The sequence below is a fragment of the Neltuma alba genome, unplaced genomic scaffold, assembly GCF_004799145.2.
Source record: "Neltuma alba isolate B1F8T4 unplaced genomic scaffold, ASM479914v2 tig00011982_pilon, whole genome shotgun sequence".
Lineage (NCBI taxonomy): Eukaryota > Viridiplantae > Streptophyta > Magnoliopsida > Fabales > Fabaceae > Neltuma > Neltuma alba.
Window position 1 is genome coordinate 124,664 of NW_021636555.1, and position 16,699 is coordinate 141,362.

The following is a 16,699-nucleotide window of genomic DNA, read 5'->3' on the forward strand; positions in this document are numbered from 1 at the left end:
CAATGCATATTTTTTATATATAAATAACTAACTTATCTAATTTTTTAAATTTATATGAATTAGTTAACTAGTATTTATATTACTTTCGGTTCTAATTATAAGACCTTATTTATAAATTATAAATGAGATCTTATGATTAGGACTGGAGTTCGTATTCAAAATCGGAGAGTAATGCCTCTATTATAGTTAGTGTAAAATACAAGTAGATATTTACATGAGCGCATGCAATAGCAATTTCCATCTAGAGGTCGCTTTCTCATGAATTACTAATGTCATCAACATTATTATATTCTACTCGTGTGCCCACATTTTGAGAAGAATGCTACAAATATTGGCCCAAATATGAAAGTCTGGCCCTACTTCCCAAAATCAGTCTTCCCATGCTTACTTCAACAAGGGCCAGTTCTTTGTTTATCGTATTGGGCCTTTCATTTTTGAAATAACTGCCACTTGATGAAAGAAATGTGTCATGTGTTATTGGGCCCGAACAATGTTGTTGATGTGTGTGTGTGGTTTTCCTGTTTTTTTTTTTTTTTTTCCCGGTGTGGTAAGGCAAATCGAGAATTCAAGACTCTAGAGGCAATATGCAAGATACTATTTCCTCCCTCTTTTTTGTAAAAACAGTCACTGGTTTAGTTGCTTAACAATCAGCTCAACTCATATGAAATCATGAGTGCAAATTCCATTACTGATATAAAGATTTTGTGGATGATACCTCTATAAGTACTTATTGAGTCTGGAAGTATACCCTAACTCATATGAGTCTTTGGGACTCTCATACTGGTATTCCTAAATATAAGAAATAAATCATCTTTATCTAAAATTTTAAATTAGCTAGTTTTTTTTTCCACTTTTCCCCCTACTAAGTATATGCTGGTTATTATTTCTCTGTAATAAATTTTCACTCATTATCTCATATCTATTCTTTTTATAAACACGGATATAATTGAAAAAATATGTATATATCTTACATAATTATTATATTTAACTAAATTTAATTAACATTTTGAATCCCATAATTTTAACAGTTGTTGCTTATAATAAAAGAGGGATAAAGTAATATTTCGGCCACTAAAGGGCTGGCCTTTGAAGCATCAAGGCTTTCGTTCCCTCTCTTCATCTTCTGTAATTCTCTTTCATTCTTTTTTAAATTCAGTTTTAAATGTTTTTTAATTTGTTAAAATATTTATACAATTATGCATTTTTTTTGCCAGCGTATCATTATGCATGACTTATTGATTTAATATCTCGGTATCCTGATCTGATATTATAAAATAATTTTAAAAATATTAGCGCTAAGCATTAATAAAATCAATATATATTAATATATACTACCCTGGTCTTTGATATAAAAGCTAGTTTGACTTTTAATTTGGTTATAAATATAAGATTTTAATCCATTTTGTCTTTCATATTTATTCATTTTTTTCTAAGATAATCTTTATAGTAGTTGCACATGTTAAATATTTCATCAAATGACACTTGATTAGTAAAAGTATTTTAGAAAAGACAACAAGTATTTATTATAAATAACTAGCTTAACTAATTTTTTTAATCTACTCAAATTAGTCATCTAGCTTTTATATTAAGGATCAGGGATGGTATTACTAGTATCATTTATGAAAAAAGATTGGCAGCCAGGTTCTTTTCCTTTGGTTGGTTCAGCCTAATATTTAAACGTCGGGTCGAATATCAAATCAGAAAATTCAGCTAATTACGATTCTTATGATTTAACTAATTAGACCAGCTGCGGAACAGGTAACATAATAATTAAATTAAATTAAAATTATAGACATTTATAATAATACATAGATGCCTGCTAGTCACTTCAATATTAATGGCTTCAATCTTAATTTTTCCTCTGATCATCAATTAGTTTCTGTGTCTTTCAGTGTCATATAGGTCTTATAGCGATTCTCAAAATTTACGTGACCTTCATATTTTTAAGTCTTGACCCTTTTTGTAACTAAATCCTAGCTAGTTATGCTATGTCACGTTGGATGGGGACCAAATTAAGGTGTTCCAGTAAATTAAGTGGAGTTGAAACTTGGCGAAGATGAACTCAAAAACCGAATATGGGATCCCACAACATCAACTTTAGGTCTCTTTCCTCCAGTTGCTGCTTTGTCTCCAAGGAATAAATAAAAGTGTAAAGGGATGGTGAACCGAATATTAAAAAGAGATTCCTGGACTGTCGTTAGCCAGCCATAATTCTCGTAGAAATATAAAGATGAAAGCCAACTCAAGAAAATAATCAAGTAATCTGCAAAGTGACTTTATCTAGAACATTCATGCTCACTTAGCTTGGTTAGAAAGTAGAAAACTGCATCAACTAGAGTTTATACCAGCAGATAGTTACAGTGTTTTATTAAGTAAGTGTATCTACTTTGTTTTTAGAGTTGGTAATAAGCGGGTTTAACCCTGTTAACCGGTAAAAAATAATAGGTTATGGTTGGTTAAAAATCAACTCGTTAATAAACAAATCTTTTTAAGCCGCACCGTCAGACCCGCAACGTGTCAGGGGTTAGCCCACTAAACTTTAGGCTGACTTGCATTTATTTTTTATTTTCAAGTATTATTATAATTATATATAATATTCTATCTAAAATTTTTTTAAAAAATATCTATATAATTTATTTAGTGCTTTCAATCAAATATTTCAAGAAAAAAATAAAAGTCTCATTATATTTTGTTGGATATTGAATAAGAAAAAATATTGAAAGATCAAAATTTTTTCTTAAAAAAAAGATAAATAATTGTTGGCAGACCAACCCATCTTGGTGGTTCATCCAATCCCGTTATAGATTGGCCTGTATTACCACCTATATTTGTTTTTACCTTAAAATTATTGTTAGAATTGGGCTTTCGTTTGCATGGTTAATTAAATAATGGAAGAGTCAGACCAAAGAAGGTGATGATGACTAGGAAGAAGAGCCGAAGGTAGGCACTGAACTGTGCAGTGGGAAACTGAGCCTTAGAGATTAAGTGAAGGACTTGAAAATATCACCAAAAAAGACTCTCGAATATATAAAATTACAAAATAAACACTTGAATTAATAAAATTATTGTAAAAACTGGGCCTTAAATATGAATTATAAAATATTGAAGAAAAGTCCAAACTATCCTTTTTTTTTTTTGGTTCTCTTTCTTCCATCTCATCCTCTTCCCAGAAACTCCAAGTGCATACTCACATGCATATATCACCATGTCGGCAAACCGGGTGTCTTTCTTTATCATACCCCTGCATGTAGGCGAAAACTCCTTGGAGTTCTTTGAACCCGAAGTCCTCCTGAACGACGTCGTCTGCTCCGAACCCCTTCCTCCACGCCAAGCATTTCAAGAGCACGCTGACCGAATCTCCCACCATGAAGTACGAAATGCGGCTGCTTCCATCAGAGAAGTGACGAAGCTTTTCTTATTTGGTTTTGGGATTCGTCTAGGAGCTTTGAATGGTGGGTTTTGGAGGGACATAATGGGAGAAGGTGTATTAAGTGAGTAACAGATGGATTGCAAGGGAGAATTATATTAAAAGAAATTAACAACAACTTGAGAAGATCTTATTTTTACGAAACAAAGAATTGGGGGAAAAAAAAAGGATAGGATTGTTCCTCAAGAGAAGGCCTATTCTTATTCTATAAACTATAGTCAACCATTAGCAAGAGTGTAAAATTTGTTTATTTTGCCAATGTGGTTGTGAATGACAAGTCTAGGATAGAAAATAATAAAATCTATTCACAATAACCTAAGTTTTAGCAAAAATTAACATTATCTCCATAATTTAATTGTCAATGACAAATCTAATATAGAAAATAACAAGTGTTGAATAGCTATTCGCAATAATTTAAGTTGACATTATTTTCACAATTTAGTTACCAATGACATATTTAATATGAGAAATAATAAGTGTTGAATTGCTATTCATAATAACTTAAATTTTATAAGAAATTGATATTATTTTCACAATTTAGTTGTCAATGATAAGTCTAGTATGGAAAATAATAAATATTGAAAAGATATTTACATTAGCTTAAGTTTTGTCATAAATTGGCATTATTTTTATAGTATTAAAAAATAGTAAGTGTTGAAAACTATTCACATTAACTTAAACTTGATAAAATTCAAATTATCGAATTATATTTAAACCATGTCAAAAATTAAAATAAAAAATGCACAATTCATACTTCCTAGCCCCTTAAGTTGTCCTTTTTGTGTTGCCCTTGAGGCTAGCTTCAATTGAGGAATCATATTATAATTATAAATAAATTATTATAACACAATATATTATCTATACAGGTGGGTCTCAAATCTAAACGGAGCGCAACAAGAGCTTTTCACAATTCGCGTCCATTTTCTTCTTCTTCTTTTTTTTCCTTCTCGCCTCCTGTAAATCAGAAGGAAATTGATATAAACTACTTTTATTTTCTTTTCTTTATGAAGAAACCCAGCACTGATTATAGCAGTACTCCAGTAGCACCTCAATGCAATGCACTTGTTTTTATCATGCTTGCTGCTGAGTCATACAGAAATGCATTTACGAAGAGGAGAGGAAGAGAAGGAGAGGGGGGGAGGAGAGAATGAGATTTTTAAAAAAAGAAGAAGCAGAAGGGCATTTTTTACTTTTTCTAATATTTTATAATTTATATTTAAGGTCCGACATGTAATAGCAATTTTATTAATTTAAATGTTCATTTTGTAATTTTATATATTTGAGGGTTTTCACTTGCAATTTTTTCTAGGGACTTTGAGATTTGACCATAGATAGTGTAGTTAATTACAACTTAATGCCTAAGTCTTAAGATTGCCCCACCTTTCCCTTTTGCCTTTTCCCTAATGCCTAAGTCTTAAGATTGCCCCACCTTTCCCTTTTGCCTTTTCCCCTTTCCTTTATAAGCAGTGAGATTGATAAAGAAAAAGCATACACAGGAGAAACAGTGGATTCTGAAGCTCTGCTACCAAAATACATGCTGCCTCTCTACCACCAAAGAAAATGCAAATTTTAATTAAGTAAAAACAAAACCTCAGCCACTGGTTTAGTTAATAATGATGAAGGTTAATTCATTAAACTAAACGGTGTATTGAGAAATAAAGGAATGTGGGATCTAATTCTAGCTGTTTAAAAGGGATGATGGATATGGTTAAATAAAATAAACAACGACTCAGATATTGTCTTTACTTAATTAAATGATACATTTTCTTTGATAGTAGAAAGGTAACATGATTTTTAATACAAGAGGTCTAGATCCTCAGACAAACTGGGGTATTCTCATTCCCCCAGTCGAAGACACTGGGTTTGCTGTAATTCTTAATAGCCAAGAAGGACATTTCCGAGCACTTTCTTTCTCATGCACTATTCATTACATGACATGAATGGTAGAATTGTGTGTGTGTGTGTGTGTGTGTGTGTGTTTTGATACAGTTTTAGTATCGTATCTTATAGAATGTGACGTTGGATATTACCAAATTATGTCGATATAATAATTATTTGGAAATCAAGATTAAGTTATCCAATATATTTGTCTTAAAATTAGGGTATTATAATTTTTAATTTATTTAAAATTTCGGTATACTTATTACTATGAATTATTTCTGTTTAACAAGGGAATAAAATAGAGTGAATTAAAAAAAAAACCAATATTCTACTCTAACGCTTCCATCCAAGTTTTTTAACAAATAAATGTGTGCTAATGGTGACTATTTTAATAAAATTAAAGCTAATGTGAAACTAACATTTCTATATATTCTTAGGAAAAAAGAGAAAGAGATCTGTACAATTCTAATAAAATTTAAATAATGTACATATAATTTATTCAGTATTTATCATTTAATAAGCATTGCTAAATGTGAGATAAAACACTGTATATACCAATTACATTTGAATGAATTTCACAATCATGTATGTATATTTACTTTAACGCGGCAAGAGATGTCGTGTCATATGGAGCCAATGGCGTTCAAAGAGAAAGAGAGAGGTTTTGTGGGGAAAGGGTGAGTGGAGTGAGAATAGACAGATGAACAATAATATTCCTGTAATTTTGGCGCCATTAATCAGGTCTTTTTGGTCAATTTCTTGTGCCTCCTTGAGTTGGCTTTATCTAGATCCTTCCTTATCATCCTCGTTATAGAGTAGAAAACTGCACTAACTAGAAATGATAACCAGAAGATAGTTGCTGAGTTGCTCTAAGCAGGTGTGAGTTTGATCTCCTTTCTCTGTTTTTCATGCCTTCTGTTTCCTTTTGTAGAATGTTTCGTAAGTCTTGGACAATCCTGGCACCATCAAGATCGCGATCCCAAGTTAACTACTTCGCTAATATGCCACCCTTCTCACCTAGCTACATCACTAGAATGAGATCCTTCTCATCAGCTCAAAACCAATATTCTAGTGAGCACCTCCTGCCTTTATACATGAATGTGAGCTCTTTTGAGCTAGAAGCAGCGAGATTTAACTCCAGGAATTCCTCAAACCTTTCGAAACAATTCCTCGGCTACTTTCAAGCTGCTCTAACTCTGTTTCAGATTATGTTTCCTCCTCCATCAGGATCATCCCAAGATTTACTTCCTCTGTTTGGAGTCGTCATGGTTGCTGCCTTTGCAGCTTTTCTCTCTGGGAATTTTCTTAGTCAATCTAAGCCAAGGCTTGCAGCTTTAGTTGAGAGAGCTGGGCATTTCTGTTTCACAATGGGTTGTTCTGTGATGATTAAAGCTTTTCTTTCAGGGAGTCTGAACATGAGGGTCACAGGTTGGCTAGCTGGGGCTTGCCCCATGTTAGCCTTCCTCATGTCTTGTCTTGCCTAAAGCCTCCGAGAATGCAGGAGCTTCAAAACCTCTGAACTAAGTAAAATGATCTATTGATTATTGCCATTTTTAGGCAGGTACGTATCATTATACTTGGTAAATGAGATGTTGTGGCTTCTACATTATACAGCCATCTCTATGTGTGATGGCATGTCCTAGGACCATTTATTTTCCCTTCACAATTTAGTGTTTCCTACAGTATCATCTCCAACTTACACAGTTCTTTCTACTTCTATGAGGGATCATCATTTATTTGAAATGGTATTCCACCAGCACAAAATATAGGTGAAAACCTTGCCAAATATTTTGTCATCGTTTCTCAGTCTACCCAAACTTCTATGGTATTGTTTAGCATGAAGCATAGAAAATGAGGGATAGGGATTGAGATTAGGATTAAAAATATTTATTAAAAAAATATTTAGTATGAGAGATTATTTGTTACATTAAGCAAATCTATCTATATGGGATTGAGAAATAGACAGGGAAGTGATATTTCTCAATTCTACCTCCATGGGTTTGCCTAACAAATAATTACTCATATTAAAGACTTTTAATATTTTTTTCAATTACAATCATACTTCCTATCCCTCATTTTACCAAACAGGACCTATATATATATATCCCTATCATCGTTACTCTGACAACAACCTTTTATCCGGCAACTCCAGGAATAAGACCTCAGGCTGTGTTTACGTAACAAACCGTCTACACCCAGAAATTAAACCTCACTAAACTTGGTGTTTTAGGTGGTGAGATTCACTACAGTTTTGAGTGTACGTTGGAATTTCTACACCTGAACACCTTCTCTGAATCATACCCATTAACCTGAACACCTTCTCTGAATCATACCCATTGGTCTATGCGGTAAGAAATTAGCCGTAGATACATATGTCTTTAGAGTCTATGTGACCTGACTATAAATGGTCTATGGCTCTATAGGTCCATAGAAATGGCTTCCTGAGCCAAAGAAATAGCCCAAATGAGGGTCTTTCTTGAATTTGCCTTAGAGGCAATATGTCTATTTATGGCTTGATGCTTTCCGGAAATGGACCATTCACCAGCAACCTCAGTTCGGTTTGGATCACATGAAACACAATACAAGTAAGTCATGTAAACTATTGCCATACATTTCATCAGATATTTTGCTCAATCTCTGCTTGCTGTGGTATAGACTCAAGTAAAATGAACATTTGTTTATTTCTGTACTTACTATTTTAGCTTCCTTTCATACGTGCTGGACATTTCCTAAGATAATTTTTCCCAAGTACATGTTTAATCCTTTTCCCAACCCCATTTACTTCAAATATTTCAAAATTGCAAACAAGTCAGTGTCTCATTCTTGACAAAGTTCTGTTTGCAGCTTGGCGGTTCATCTCTCCTGCAGAAGACACACCAAACTTCTGCATGAAGAACCAGACCTCGACAACACATTTACCACTATGTCACAGACTAAGGTCAGAAGTACCTATTCTTGCAGTAGCAAAAGGTGGAGTCAATTCGTACCAGTGCAAGTATCCAACACACCATTATACCATTATAAGTATCCAACACACCATTTAGGTTTTGCACAACCATGAAACTATTAAGATGGTATCTTAAAATGAAGACAGAGATCTTCCTTCATTACTGAACGGTGCAACAAGAGCGAGAGATAAAGAGATAGATCTTCCTCTCTCTCTCTCAATTACCACACACGGTATAGTTATTGGAGGCAAGTAAATTGTCTACTGTTTCATGTACTAAAGCATAGTAAGTGTGATGTACCTATTAATATACTATGAATATTGTGTAATGTACTCTGTGCTTCTATCGTGTTAATACAAAAATTTATGTTGGAGGGCATCATGGAGAACGTCAAAAGGGTTACTATTCATGTGTCCACTCCAGAGGTGGATTTCTCTGTATTATCCCCTCACACTGCACTTTGAGTGGAGTATTACCTCTAGAATTTATTGTTTTTCTCGAAGCTATATGGTACCAAACCTGTGCAATGATGAAAACTAGGTCAAGCAATTAATCAAGTAATCTGCAATTTCTTGGAAATAAAGAGAACCTGCATGCATTTGGCTTTACATTTTCATGGTCATTTCGCTATAATGTAGAAAAGTGCATTATCTAGGGTTGATGGCAGAAGATAGTTACGCAGTTTTATTAAGTAGGTGTGATCTCCTTTGTTTTGCATGTCTTCTTTCTACTTAAGATTACTGTTGGAGCTGGGTGTTCGTCTATATATATATATATATATATATATATATATATATAATCAAATGGAATTTGCTTCGGATCAAAGGTGATGACTGTGAAGCAGACCCCGATACTCACTGAGTTGTGTAGAGGGTAATTGAGACCAAAAGGAGTTCGATCAAAGATCTTTTTTTTGGACTTCATTGAAATTATGAGAGGCAATAGGATTAAATAAGAATATACGAATATGTCATTCCCTAGCACTTTTCATTTTCAATATGATACCTCTTGGGAACAAGTCCAATGAAGTGGGGACCAAAGGTAAAGTTAAATAGGAACTTTACTGAATTAATTTGAGCTCTTTTTCTCCCCTGGGGTTTCTCCATAGTGAGAGCGCCACTCCTCTCCTTGGTGAGAGCTAATCTCGGAGCTGCATCTCTGTTTTACCGAATTGTTGGGTGTGCGTGAAATGTTAGGGTTTGTGACTTGAAGAAAGTGGCTGCTGTGAGGGATCAATCACGTCACTCGGCAATGGGAAGCACAATTCAGCGGCATCGGCAATGGGAAGTGGAATTGGATCTCCTCCCCCTTGTAGAAGTAACTGGGTATTTAATGCTTGGTTAGAAGTAACTCAGCACTGGGAAGCACAATTTAGAAGCAACTTGGTTAGAGGCGACTGCAATGCTGCTTATTACGCAACTCAAAGTAGTGCACAGCGCAAGAAATCCTATTCTTCAGCTTGAGCTTTGAGGTATGCTTTGTTTGAATCTCCTCCTCCTAGTAGAAGTAACGTAGAATTGGATCTGTTGTTCTTTGTCCGGAATTGATAGAGATCCTTTTAATTGTGCTCTGGGTATATGCAAGAAGAACTGGACCGTGCTGTGACACCGTTATAAAGGGGTGTTTAGATGAAACCAAATCATGATTTAGAGAATAGTTTATGGAGAATAGATTTTGGAGAGAATAAATTTTGTGAAGAATAGATTTTGTGAAAAAATGATTCTAAGAAGTTAGAGTGTTTGGATAGTTGTTATCAAAAACACTTTTTATATATATAAATTACTAAAAAAACATGAGTTAATATGATAATTACATAAAATATATATTTTATGATATATTTTAATTTGAAGGAATAAAATTATTAATAATATATTTTTTACCAACATAATTAATAATACATAAGATAATATAATTAATGAATAATTAATATGTGTATATATATTTATAAGATATAAGATTAATATGTTTATAAAAAATTAATTGGGGGATGTTAAAGTCATATTATTGTTGAGATTTACTCTGACAGGCACAATCATACTCTCCAATTTGAGCCAGAAGCATAATGAATTCACTTTTTCTGAAACCATGGTTTTGGATTCCAAAATCAAAATTGATGCTGTTTGGGTGACATTCTACCCAAACCATGATTTTGCCTCACAAACCATGGTTTTGAGAGTCACCCAAACAGACCCATAGTCTGACTAATTAACTCTCTCCTACTACAGGCAAGTGTTACCACTGAAGATCTTTTAGTTTATTTGGTTTGAATTGGATTGGATAATGCTGTATGTTTTACTGAGATAAGCATTATCTTAAGGAAACAATCAGCTCAGACAAGTCTCCAATACAACATTTAGGTTCACACAACCATGAACCTATGAAAATGGTATATCCTATAACTTTCTTTAAGAAAGAGATATTCTGCATTAGTTCACACAGAAATAAGAGGGAGAGAACAAGGTAGACATCTTCGTCTGTCTAAACTACGAAGCAAGATACTACCTCCGGTCCTTAATATAAGATCCTGTTTGATTTTTATTTTGATCCTAAATATAAGACCCAAATTCATTTTGTCTCTTATATTTATTCAATTTTTTTCGAGATAGTCTTTCCAATAATTATAGTTCTAGTTAATACATTTGATTAGTAATGATATTTTAGGAAAGACAACACCTATTTAGGACAAATAACTAAACTTAACTTATTTTTTTAATCTCTTCAAATTAGTCAACTGATTTTTATAATTAAGACCGGAGGCAGTATATAGTTATGGGAGGCAAGTTAATTGTTTTTATGTTTTTGTGTCATGTACTAAACAAGCTAACAAGAATGCAACTACGGAACATTTGAATCACCTAGTATTGTTTCAGCTGAATCAGAAGTCTAGCAGTGTTAGATCTCAATAGCAGAGGTGCCATCTAAAAAGGTCTCGCATCCTTGATTCGGAATAGTTTGGCCCTTACTGAGTCCTCGAGTTACTAAAGGCTGGCTCAACATGCCGTCTGCTCGCATAGACAAAAAAGGTCTGACGTGACCATTCATATCCAATGAAGATTGGGTTGTGCATTTCTTGCTTGAATTGTTTCGATCAAATTAATACAAAATTTATGTTGCGATTAGTGAAATTCTTCTTTTTGGTTCTCTTGCATGCTTATTTTCATGACGGTTTTTTGTAATTGAACCTTCCTCTTTTTTTTTTTTTTAAAATCAGTAATAGTACCCTTGTGTGCTTTAGATAGAGGGAATTATGGTACATTTTCTTTTCTTAAAACCGAGACATTTCGTATAGATAAATTATCATTTTAGTAAAGGATAGCATTTATGTAAGTGCATGAAGTGTTTGATAATGTGTATCAGGGCTGAATTGGCTTGGAATTAAAGGTGGTGATTGGGAATTGGGAAGAAGATTCCTAATCCGTTTGTTACGGGAGAAATGAAGGGGGAAAAATGGGAGAAAAAATTTTGATGAGTTTAATCTGAAAAATTTAAAACAAAATGGGGTTAAAAACTTTTAACTAATGTTGTTTTATTTTTTTAATCTTATATATTTTCTTTGTCAAAATTTTATAATCTCATTTTAAAATTTTTTTAAATCCAGCCACCCCTCTAATTTTCTCATAGGCTGAAATACACTCTCAGACTGTCCTTATACACCATTGCTTTTCCCCCTTACGTCAGGCATTTATGTCGTTAAATAGTTGCATTTTTGTAATCAAATTTAAACCTTTTTACGTAAAACAAAAAACAAAAGGACTTTTATATCATGTCTGTTATTTTCTTTTTGTGTTTTTAACCTATGTGGAAAAGTGAGATTCTATATAAGCTGTAGGGTCCTCTATAAACTTGTACGGCCTTTTCTAAACTAATATAAAAGGGCTAAAATAAGTAATATGAAAAGTTATATGGTGGGAAATTGAGACTAAAAGAGGTCAACAGAAGATAATGTTCCTGTGTACCATTTAATTTAAGGGAATTTACAACCATTACATTTTATTATGGTGAAACATGGCTGATGTGAGACCAAGCCTGGGTAATGCGTAGTATCTAATCGTGTCTCAGTTAATATTATTTCCAATAAAAAGGTACCTGATAGTAATTAAAAAATAGAAGAAGGAAAAAAAAACCACACTAACGAGATTTATTGGCACCAAAAGATAGTTGCAGAGTTTTACTGAGCAGGTAAGATCTCCTCTCTTTCATTTCTATGCCTTCTTGTTCCTTTTGGAGAATGATTCGTAATTCTTGGACATTTGTAGCACCTTTCTCACGTAACTACATCACTAGAAGGAGATCCTTCATGTCAGCTCACAACCATTATTCTAATAACCACCACTTCCTGCCTCTATATAAGCGAATGTGAGTTCTTTTGAGCTAGAGACACTAAGATTTGACTTAAGAATTCCCCAAGTCTTTGGAAACTATTCATCGACTTGACCTTTCAACCTGCTCTAACTCTGTTTCAGACTATTATGTGTTTTTCCTCCATCTGGGTCATCCCAGCATCCTCTTCCTTTGTTTGGAGCTGCCATAGTTATTGCCTTTGCAGCTTCACTCTCAGGGTATTTTCTAAGTCATTCTAAGCCAAGGCTTGTAGCTAGAGAAGACTGGGTTTTTCTCGGGTTCAATAGGGTTTTTGTGTGAAAACTAAAGGCTGATTTGGAATGAATTATAAGTAGCTTTTTAAATGTGATTTACAGAATACAAAATAAATATACGAGGAGAATTTTGTCTCGATTTATATAAATTTACTTAGAAATACTTTTTCAATAGAGCTTCAAACAAACCCTAAGTCTTTTCTGCTAGGGAGTTTGGTCATGTGGGGCTAGCTGGAGCTTTCCCCATGTTATCCGTAAGCTCCCCTAAACTCAGTTAATTATTAATTAGATCCTCATAGTCATGTACGAACATCCCTTCCTTTTCCTTTTCCTCTCTCTAAAAAGTGAATGAAATTGGAAAGAAAACGCGTAGTATGCAAGACAAAGGTTTTCTCCCCCCAAGGGGAAAAACCAAAAAAAAAAAAAACTCTTGAACATTTTTTAAGAAAAATTGGAGAAAAGTTCTTCATTAAAAATTTTATTGATGAGAAGAACCTAAAACAGAGTACGGGTACTTTGTGTATATAAAATTTGTAGAGTACCTTCACTTTTTTTCTTAAAAAAATTACATTAACACTTGCATCCCACTTTTTTGAAAAAATTGTAGTCATATTAATGGAGATTATGCAATGAAAATGGAAGTTAAATTGAAGTGAAAATAACATTTCTATATTTTTTTAAAAAAAGAGGAAATTAAAAAGGAATATTGCTGGGCTGTTTCTCGGAAGTGTGACAGATACCAAACCTGTGTAAGAGGGAAAGAAAAGTCAGTCAAGCAAACAATCAAGTCTTCTTGATTAATCTCATCCCTCCTTGCATTGGCTTTATATATAGACCTTTCATAATCATATTCGTTGTGGAGTAGAAAACTGCACAACCTAAATCTGTCTACCAGAAGATAGTTTCAGATTTTCATTTAAGCAGCTAAGATCTCCTCCTTTCTCTGGTTTTTCATGCCTTCCTTTTCCTTTTGCAGAATGCTTCGTAATTCTTGGACAATCCTAGCACCATCACCAAGAATGAGACCCTTCAGATCAGCTCATAACCATTATTCTAATGGCCACCTTTTGCCTCTGTATATGAATATGAGTTCTTTTGAGACAGAGACGACGAGATTTGACTCCAAGAATTCCCCAAGCCCCTCGAAGCTACTCATTAGCTTAACCTTCCAGGCTGCTTTAACTCTATTTCAGACTCTGTCTTCTTCTCCATCAGGGTCATTCTTCAGAGAAACAAGTGCATTTTGTGGAACTGCGATGGTTATTGCCTTTGCAGCTTCACTCTCCGGGTATTTCCTGAGTCATTCAAAGCCAAGGCTTGCAGCAATAGTTGAGAAGACTGGGTTTCTCTCTTTTGCAATGGGTTTTTTCGTAATGACCAAGGCTTTTCTGTGGTCATTAAGGTCATAAAAGGGTCTGTGACCAAAACTCCGCCTATGTTTCATAGCCGGTCCCAAGCCCGGATAAAGGAGGAGGGTGGTGTTAGCCCTAGACAGCCAATGTAAAGCTCTATCAAATCTGTATATAACATAGATCAACAAAGTAATTGTTTGAGATGATTCAGTCATGTTCAAAGACAATCGTCCATTCACCCGCAATGTTGGCCCGTTTGGATCACATGATACAAGCAAGTCATGTAAGGTAATGTTACACAATTCCTCATATATTTTGCTTAATCTCTGTGTTACTATGGTACTCCTCCAGTTTTTAATATAAGACTCATTTAACTAATTTGATTCGATTAAGGAAGTTATGTAAATTAGTTAGTCATAAGAAATGTGACACATTTTTTCTAAAATATCATAATCATCTTTTTTAATACCCCATCTCTTTTTTCTACTTGATTATAGTTGATGGAGTATCCATAGGAGTAATTTAGAGAAAATTGATAAATATGAGAAATGGGTCTTATATTTAGGATTAAAACCAACTCAACAATTGGATCATATATTAAAAACTGGAGGAGTATAAATTCGTCAAACATGGCCATCTATTTACTCGTTTATTACACATAAAAGCCTTTCTCTTTACACTAATGATGCTCTACATATCATGGGATATTTTTCCAGAACACATGTTTAATCCTTCTGCCAACCCAATTTTCTTCATGTCTATTAGCATTTCAGACTAGTTAGGGTCTCATTACTGCTTGACACAGTTCTATATGCAGCTTGAAGATTCTCATATATTGTGCAGTATAGAACCAGACCTGGACAACAAATTTACCACCATATGAGATAGCTATTCTCCAGCTTTCAGCAGCAAAAGGAAATATAGTCAATTTTTTTTTTTACTATAAGTAGCCAATGCACCATTTAGGATCACATGACCATGAAACTTGAAATTTGTATCCTGCAACCTTTTTTGAGACAAAGGGAGATCTCTCTCTCTCTCTCTCTCTCTCTCTCTCTCAAGTACTGCACACTGTATAGTTCTCTCAGGAAAGTTAATTGCCTTTTGTGTAACGTACTAAAATACTTCAAGATAAAGATTAGGTTTTGTTGAGCAGTACTGTTAGAATTCTTCGCTTTTCTCGTTTCCAGGAATTATGGTACCAAAACCCCGTCATGATTAAAACTAAATCCGGCATTGAATCAAGTGACCTGAAATTGCTTTGGAAATACTTGGGAGACTAATGACAAAGAGAACCTGCTAGCATTAGAGCTGTGAAGCAGACCCCAAAAGACACACACTAAGATTGTGTTTATGGGAATTAACTGAGACCAAAGGAGTCCAATGAAAGATCTTTTTCTTTGGATGTCATTAAGATCATGAGAGACAACGAGATTAATTAAGGTTCTACGAATTTATCATTAGTTAGGGCAAGTCATTTTCTCGGAAACATGTCTAATAGTGAAGTGGGAACCAAAAGGTGAAGTATGTATAATGGGGAATATATATATCCTTGACTAGAGGAATAAACAGCGTTAACAATTGCCAATTAGTGCATCACATTCACAAGAATACCTCCTCCCTTTTCCGTTTAACTTCCTTTATCTTTGAGAATTATGAAAACGAAAAAGATAAGGTATAGCAAGGACAAAGGGTTACTTCAATGCCGTGTTTGGTATCATGGAAATTGGACAAATTAATGAAGCGTGACTCCTAAGAAAGCGAAAAGGATGCCCCCCTCGTCTCCCCAAAAAAGCACTACAATGTTCATCAGGTAATGTTTGGCACACGGAAAAGTGTTTTTTTTTTTTAAAAAAAAGAGGAAATTAAACTGGAGAAATAACATGTTTACTCAATACTGTACGCGTATTTCTTTAATACGCCAATTGATGACTTATGAATTATGATTCCAGAAGTAGTGCTCAAGTAAACCAAGACAAATCAGTGCCCTGAGAAATTGCTTTGAAACTTACCGAAAGACAAAGAGGTCATATAGCGTAGCCCACCACATCATTTATCTTTACTCTTTTGTTCCTTTTTACTTGACTCGCTTTTCCTCCCAGGGAAAAAAACGTAAAAAGAGAAGGCATTGTGAATAATGGGATAACATGGTTGCTTATTAATGACTTAAAGACTACGCAATTTTTCTACTTTCACTTTCTATTGGTTTTTTTTTTTTTTGAATAGCAAATCACCTAACAATATATGAAGTTACATTGGATTTCGAGTAATTATAACTTGAATCACATATGCTAGGTTAAGTTTCGAATGAAATATCTCATGCTAGAGATACAGCTATATGTTTAAAATTCAAAAAATGAGGATCAATTTAATTTGGAGAGGCCGAGAAGTTAACAAAAGTGTGAGAAAAAGGTCAAGGGGGAAAACAAATAGAATTTGTAGTATTACATTTACAGGATAAATTGTGATTAAAAAGGGACAGTGGGTGGGAAGTAA

General features: G+C 33.9%; 1 long non-coding RNA gene across 1 annotated transcript; it reads left to right on the forward strand.

Moving 5' to 3' along the window:
- Positions 1-7,807: 7,807 nt before the first annotated feature.
- Positions 7,808-8,588, forward strand: LOC114720403 (uncharacterized). The gene is made up of 2 exons (XR_003737971.1): positions 7,808-7,893; positions 8,153-8,588. It is a non-coding gene; the product is annotated as an uncharacterized LOC114720403 (long non-coding RNA).
- Positions 8,589-16,699: the final 8,111 nt, after the last annotated feature.